The following is a 7,500-nucleotide window of genomic DNA, read 5'->3' as shown; positions in this document are numbered from 1 at the left end:
TCGTGGTCATATTTAGTCTCAGATGGAGTTTACCACCCACTTGGAGCTGCACTCTCAAGCAACCCGACTCGAAGGAGAGGTCCCGCCGACGCTCGCACCGGCCGCTACGGGCCTGGCACCCTCTACGGGCCGTGGCCTCATTCAAGTTGGACTTGGCTCGGCGCGAGGCGTCGGGGTAGTGGACCCTCCCAAACACCACATGCCACGACAGGCGGCAGCCTGCGGGGTTCGGTGCTGGACTCTTCCCTGTTCGCTCGCCGCTACTGGGGGAATCCTTGTTAGTTTCTTTTCCTCCGCTTAGTAATATGCTTAAATTCAGCGGGTAGTCTCGCCTGCTCTGAGGTCGTTGTACGAGGTGTCGCACGCCACACCGCCAGCCGGGCTGTGCACGCTACCGAGTAAGTACCGGTATGCGAACCGCCAGGCGACGGGCGCGCATCGCACGTTTAAGGAGACGCGGCCGGCCCCACAGGCGGCCACGACACTCCCAGGTCTGCGAAGCGGGGCAAACGCCGCGCGCTTCAGTATACGTAGCCGACCCTCAGCCAGACGTGGCCCGGGAACGGAATCCATGGACCGCAATGTGCGTTCGAAACGTCGATGTTCATGTGTCCTGCAGTTCACATGTCGACGCGCAATTTGCTGCGTTCTTCATCGACCCACGAGCCGAGTGATCCACCGTCCTGGGTGATCTTTTCATAGTTTCCACCATCTCTTTCGAGACAGTTGCATAGGCGGGACTGAGGCGTGTGGCGGCCCTGTTCCAGCGTTCAGTGTCCAACGGCCTCACGGCCGATGGGCGTCGTACGGCTCCACACCGGAGCGGACAGGCAGTCGGGCGAAAGTCATTCAAAACCGGCGCCAGGCGCCAGGTGCCGCAGGCCAGCCGCTCCAGCGCTTCAGCGCTCGTACCACACAACATTGCCGTTAGTTTTGAGACGAACGCGTGGTTCCGCACGCGGCGCACGGCTACTGCGAGCCGTACAGGTAGCTGCGTGTTGCGCGACACGACACGCACATCGAAAGACATGCAGTCTAGTCGGTAATGATCCTTCCGCAGGTTCACCTACGGAAACCTTGTTACGACTTTTACTTCCTCTAAATGATCAAGTTTGGTCATCTTTCCGGTAGCATCGGCAACGACAGAGTCAATGCCGCGTACCAGTCCGAAGACCTCACTAAATCATTCAATCGGTAGTAGCGACGGGCGGTGTGTACAAAGGGCAGGGACGTAATCAACGCGAGCTTATGACTCGCGCTTACTGGGAATTCCTCGTTCATGGGGAACAATTGCAAGCCCCAATCCCTAGCACGAAGGAGGTTCAGCGGGTTACCCCGACCTTTCGGCCTAGGAAGACACGCTGATTCCTTCAGTGTAGCGCGCGTGCGGCCCAGAACATCTAAGGGCATCACAGACCTGTTATTGCTCAATCTCGTGCGGCTAGAAGCCGCCTGTCCCTCTAAGAAGAAAAGTAATCGCTGACAGCACGAAGGATGTCACGCGACTAGTTAGCAGGCTAGAGTCTCGTTCGTTATCGGAATTAACCAGACAAATCGCTCCACCAACTAAGAACGGCCATGCACCACCACCCACCGAATCAAGAAAGAGCTATCAATCTGTCAATCCTTCCGGTGTCCGGGCCTGGTGAGGTTTCCCGTGTTGAGTCAAATTAAGCCGCAGGCTCCACTCCTGGTGGTGCCCTTCCGTCAATTCCTTTAAGTTTCAGCTTTGCAACCATACTTCCCCCGGAACCCAAAAGCTTTGGTTTCCCGGAGGCTGCCCGCCGAGTCATCGGAGGAACTGCGGCGGATCGCTGGCTGGCATCGTTTATGGTTAGAACTAGGGCGGTATCTGATCGCCTTCGAACCTCTAACTTTCGTTCTTGATTAATGAAAACATACTTGGCAAATGCTTTCGCTTCTGTTCGTCTTGCGACGATCCAAGAATTTCACCTCTAACGTCGCAATACGAATGCCCCCGCCTGTCCCTATTAATCATTACCTCGGGTTCCGAAAACCAACAAAATAGAACCGAGGTCCTATTCCATTATTCCATGCACACAGTATTCAGGCGGGCTTGCCTGCTTTAAGCACTCTAATTTGTTCAAAGTAAACGTGCCGGCCCACCGAGACACTCAATAAAGAGCACCCTGGTAGGATTTCAACGGGGTCCGCCTCGGGACGCACGAGCACGCACGAGGCGGTCGCACGCCTTCGGCTCGCCCCACCGGCAGGACGTCCCACGATACATGCCAGTTAAACACCGACGGGCGGTGAACCAACAGCGTGGGACACAAATCCAACTACGAGCTTTTTAACCGCAACAACTTTAATATACGCTATTGGAGCTGGAATTACCGCGGCTGCTGGCACCAGACTTGCCCTCCAATAGATACTCGTTAAAGGATTTAAAGTGTACTCATTCCGATTACGGGGCCTCGGATGAGTCCCGTATCGTTATTTTTCGTCACTACCTCCCCGTGCCGGGAGTGGGTAATTTGCGCGCCTGCTGCCTTCCTTGGATGTGGTAGCCGTTTCTCAGGCTCCCTCTCCGGAATCGAACCCTGATTCCCCGTTACCCGTTACAACCATGGTAGGCGCAGAACCTACCATCGACAGTTGATAAGGCAGACATTTGAAAGATGCGTCGCCGGTACGAGGACCGTGCGATCAGCCCAAAGTTATTCAGAGTCACCAAGGCAAACGGACCGGACGAGCCGACCGATTGGTTTTGATCTAATAAAAGCGTCCCTTCCATCTCTGGTCGGGACTCTGTTTGCATGTATTAGCTCTAGAATTACCACAGTTATCCAAGTAACGTGGGTACGATCTAAGGAACCATAACTGATTTAATGAGCCATTCGCGGTTTCACCTTAATGCGGCTTGTACTGAGACATGCATGGCTTAATCTTTGAGACAAGCATATGACTACTGGCAGGATCAACCAGGGAGCTGCGTCAACTAGAGCTGAGCAGCCGGCCGCCCGGGAGTGTGTCCCGGGGGCCCGCGCGAACACGCAAGCGTCCGCTCAATTATTCTGCAAACAGGAGGAGGCTGAGCTCCCCTGCACAACACACCTCGAAACCCTCTCAGGTCCCGGCGGCGCGCAGCGCCGTCCTAAGTACTTGGTCGGGTTCGAGAGAGGCGCAATCGCCCGGAGTTAGGCGAGTAGACGCTTTAGGTGCGACCACCCGTGCTCCCAACTGAGCTTGCCGCTGCCGACAGAGGCCCGGGAGCGTGCTGTCGTGGCATTGCCGGCGGGAGACAACACGCGCCACCTACGGTGACCGGCAGCTCCAACGCCAGCGCCACAGAAGGACAAAAGCCCCACTTGGGTGCCGAAGCGAACTCTCCCAGCACAGCGCACGCGCCAACACGTCCGCACAGCTGCGATACAAACCACCTGCGAGAACCGCTGGGGCGACCGAGCAGCAGACGGCGTCGCGGCGCCGAGCGCCGGGCGGCGGCGCATCCTCAGCGCACACAGTCCTCAATCGGACCAGCACACTGCAGATGGCCACCGCGCTTCGCACCGGGCCCGCGAGGACCTACTTTGGCCGCAAGGCGCCCGCGAGCAGGGGGCGCCGGCGCGCAGCTGCGCCGCCTGCCGCGTCCGTCGGCCGGCGCGCCTGCCACTGGCCGCCCCCACCAGCCGGCTGTAGCGCGTGCGCCCACGCACCGCGCTGCCAGCACGCCGGGCGGCCCCCCCCTCACCGGCCGGGGACGGTCCCACCCAGCCACCGCCGCGTATCGCCTCACACCCAGATCCCCTTTCGCGTTCGTGGGCATGGTGGGTCCCCTTTCACGTTCGTGGGCATGGTGGGTATCCCTGAAACAACCGGTTAATAGCTCGACCGATCGTCGCCAACACTGATTCACCTCTAGCGAGAACAACCGCACCACAACGGGTTACCTGTTGTTCATTTGCGTAACGTCACCAGCAAACGTAGACGTCCATCGCCATTTGCAACGAGTATTGCATGCCTGTGTCAGGTGTCACAACACACTACGTCTGCCCACATAGACGCAACAACATGTGCACGCCTCGAGAACACGTGGAAGGTAGCCCCCGTACGTATGCGGTGTCCATTGCGCGAACGACTGTCAGCCGGCCTCTGCAGGATGTCGCAGATGTGGAACGCGGTGCAACATGCTATCACGGTGTGTGAGAAGAGACGACTACGTCCGAATACACGCTCCACTACATCAACAGACTGCTCATGCTGATCGCCATCCAGGGCGTCCGTTCCTCCCACACGTCTGAATGGCGTACCACACTGCAATCCAGCTCTTATAGGGAGACGACACGTAGCTGCGTGCACAATATTTGGACTGTATGGTCTGCCGTTGCTAGGCGCAGTCGTCGTACGGTCACACATGTGCCACGATGTATCATTCAGTACATACGGACCAATGTGCAGTACAGTTTGTGGGTTTTGCGTACATCGGCGGACAGGTGACAGGCCGTACCACAACGTAGGCTGAGTACGTCGGCATGCGAAGGGCATTGAACATGCAAACTTCTCAACGACCAGCTTGCGAAGGCAGGGGGGAAGGGGGGGGGGCATGTACGTCCTGCTGCTATCCACATTACAGTGTATAGCAGGAGCATGTGGAAAGTCAGCAACACCTGCAAGGTGTTTAACATGACGCGATACACAGGGGACCGGGCAGTGCGAATAGCGAACTATATTGCGAGGGTTGCGGTTAGGCAACACTACACTAATTTAACGAGTTGCATAACAATTACAGAGCAGGTTCAGCGACAACGTGCGTCAGGTTAAGGCGCAATATAGGTTAGGTTGAGGCACAATATAGGTTAGGTTAAGGCACAACATGGGTTACGTTAAGGCACAAATTGGGTTACGTTAAGGCACAACATGGGTTACGTTAAGGCACAACATGGGTTACGTTAAGGCACAAATTAGGTTACGTTAAGGCACAAATTAGGTTACGTTAAGGCACAAATTAGGTTACGTTAAGGCACAAATTAGGTTACGTTAAGGCACAAATTAGGTTACGTTAAGGCACAAATTAGGTTACGTTAAGGCACAAATTAGGTTACGTTAAGGCACAAATTAGGTTACGTTAAGGCACAAATTAGGTTACGTTAAGGCACAAATTAGGTTACGTTAAGGCACAAATTAGGTTACGTTAAGGCACAAATTAGGTTACGTTAAGGCACAAATTAGGTTACGTTAAGGCACAAATTAGGTTACGTTAAGGCACAAATTAGGTTACGTTAAGGCACAAATTAGGTTACGTTAAGGCACAAATTAGGTTACGTTAAGGCACAAATTAGGTTACGTTAAGGCACAAATTAGGTTACGTTAAGGTACAATATGGGTTAGGTTAAGGTACAATATGGGTTAGGTTAAGGTACAATATGGGTTAGGTTAAGGTACAATATGGGTTAGGTTAAGGTACAATATGGGTTAGGTTAAGGCACAACGTAGGTTAGGTTAAGGCACAACATAGGTTAGGTTAAGGCACAACATAGGTTAGGTTAAGGCACAACATAGGTTAGGTTAAGGCACAACATAGGTTAGGTTAAGGCACAACATAGGTTAGGTTAAGGCACAACATAGGTTAGGTTAAGGCACAACATAGGTTAGGTTAAGGCACAACATAGGTTAGGTTAAGGCACAACATAGGTTAGGTTAAGGCACAACGTAGGTTAGGTTAAGGCACAACGTAGGTTAGGTTAAGGCACAACGTAGGTTAGGTTAAGGCACAACGTAGGTTAGGTTAAGGCACAACGTAGGTTAGGTTAAGGCACAACGTAGGTTAGGTTAAGGCACAACGTAGGTTAGGTTAAGGCACAACGTAGGTTAGGTTAAGGCACAACGTAGGTTAGGTTAAGGCACAACGTAGGTTAGGTTAAGGCACAACGTAGGTTAGGTTAAGGCACAACGTAGGTTAGGTTAAGGCACAACGTAGGTTAGGTTAAGGCACAACGTAGGTTAGGTTAAGGCACAACGTAGGTTAGGTTAAGGCACAACGTAGGTTAGGTTAAGGCACAACGTAGGTTAGGTTAAGGCACAACGTAGGTTAGGTTAAGGCACAACGTAGGTTAGGTTAAGGCACAACGTAGGTTAGGTTAAGGCACAACGTAGGTTAGGTTAAGGCACAACGTAGGTTAGGTTAAGGCACAACGTAGGTTAGGTTAAGGCACAACGTAGGTTAGGTTAAGGCACAACGTAGGTTAGGTTAAGGCACAACGTAGGTTAGGTTAAGGCACAACATAGGTTAGGTTAAGGCACAACATAGGTTAGGTTAAGGCACAACATAGGTTAGGTTAAGGCACAACATAGGTTAGGTTAAGGCACAACATAGGTTAGGTTAAGGCACAACATAGGTTAGGTTAAGGCACAACGTAGGTTAGGTTAAGGCACAACGTAGGTTAGGTTAAGGCACAACGTAGGTTAGGTTAAGGCACAACGTAGGTTAGGTTAAGGTACAACGTAGGTTAGGTTAAGGTACAACGTAGGTTAGGTTAAGGTACAACGTAGGTTAGGTTAAGGTACAACGTAGGTTAGGTTAAGGTACAACGTAGGTTAGGTTAAGGTACAACGTAGGTTAGGTTAAGGTACAACGTAGGTTAGGTTAAGGTACAACGTAGGTTAGGTTAAGGTACAACGTAGGTTAGGTGAAGGCGCAATGTAGGTTAGGTTAAGGTACGATATACCTTAGGTTAAGGTACAATATCGCTTAGGTTAAGGTACAATATAGCTTAGGTTAAGGTACACGTTGTAGGGAAAGGTGTATTTTGGGGGGGGAGGGGGCGGCAGGTTCGTTGATAGTGATTATCGTAAGTGCATGCCTGCGGGATCATCCGATTTGTCACGTCAGGATGCACTTGTGGCTCATGACAGGCGGCGCTCCGATTCCAAGGTTGTGGCAGATCTGTGTCTTTCATTCCTGCCATTGTTTGTGTACTGTGACAGGAGGCAGTATTGTGATGTTGGGTGCACCCCTGTGTAGGACATGTGTGGGTGTTCGTGGCTTAGCTGAGCAATGGCGGATGTCGGAAGGGTGGGATATTCTGTTTTCTGGGTGGACCTCCCGGTCTGGTTATGATAGTGTGGATTGTGTAATGTGGCGGAGAGGATGCACCGGATGTTCTTCCATGCTGGTGGTTAGATATTGTGTGTGTGCCTGTTAGAGGCAGAGAGTAGTGTGTGATAGTGTCTGGCTGACGTGTGGTTCTCATTGTGTGCAGAGTCTTTCAGCATGTATAGGGACGGTTGTATATATTATCTGTATTCTGATGGCTCTGCATCTATTACTAATCAGTGCCGTGTATACGGTTACTCTGGTTCCAGTCGAAACTGTTCTATCTCTGTACATTAGTGACACTGCGGCTCCACTATGTTGCCGCCCCTGTCGGCCGTTTCCCCCAGTGTGTGGCTAATGATTATCAGCAATCAGTCTATTAGTCAATACCGGTAGTGTGACGACGTGAAATGTCCGGGATGGGGGAAGCTACACGCTTCCCG

The 7,500-nt window shown here is 52.5% G+C and overlaps 2 non-coding genes across 2 annotated transcripts; both read right to left on the bottom strand.

The window, feature by feature from the left end:
* Nucleotides 1-535: 535 nt before the first annotated feature.
* LOC126453819 (5.8S ribosomal RNA) lies at nt 536-690 on the bottom strand. Its single transcript, XR_007585091.1, has one exon. It is a non-coding gene; the product is annotated as a 5.8S ribosomal RNA (ribosomal RNA).
* A 353-nt stretch (nt 691-1,043) lies between these two features.
* On the bottom strand, nt 1,044-2,952 carry LOC126453821 (small subunit ribosomal RNA). Its single transcript, XR_007585093.1, has one exon. It is a non-coding gene; the product is annotated as a small subunit ribosomal RNA (ribosomal RNA).
* Between the last annotated feature and the right edge of the window lie 4,548 nt (nt 2,953-7,500).

This window comes from Schistocerca serialis, unplaced genomic scaffold, assembly GCF_023864345.2.
Source record: "Schistocerca serialis cubense isolate TAMUIC-IGC-003099 unplaced genomic scaffold, iqSchSeri2.2 HiC_scaffold_965, whole genome shotgun sequence".
NCBI classification, from domain to species: Eukaryota; Metazoa; Arthropoda; class Insecta; order Orthoptera; family Acrididae; genus Schistocerca; species Schistocerca serialis.
The sequence above is the reverse complement of the archived record's forward strand: the minus strand, read 5'-3'. Positions and strand labels throughout refer to the sequence as shown.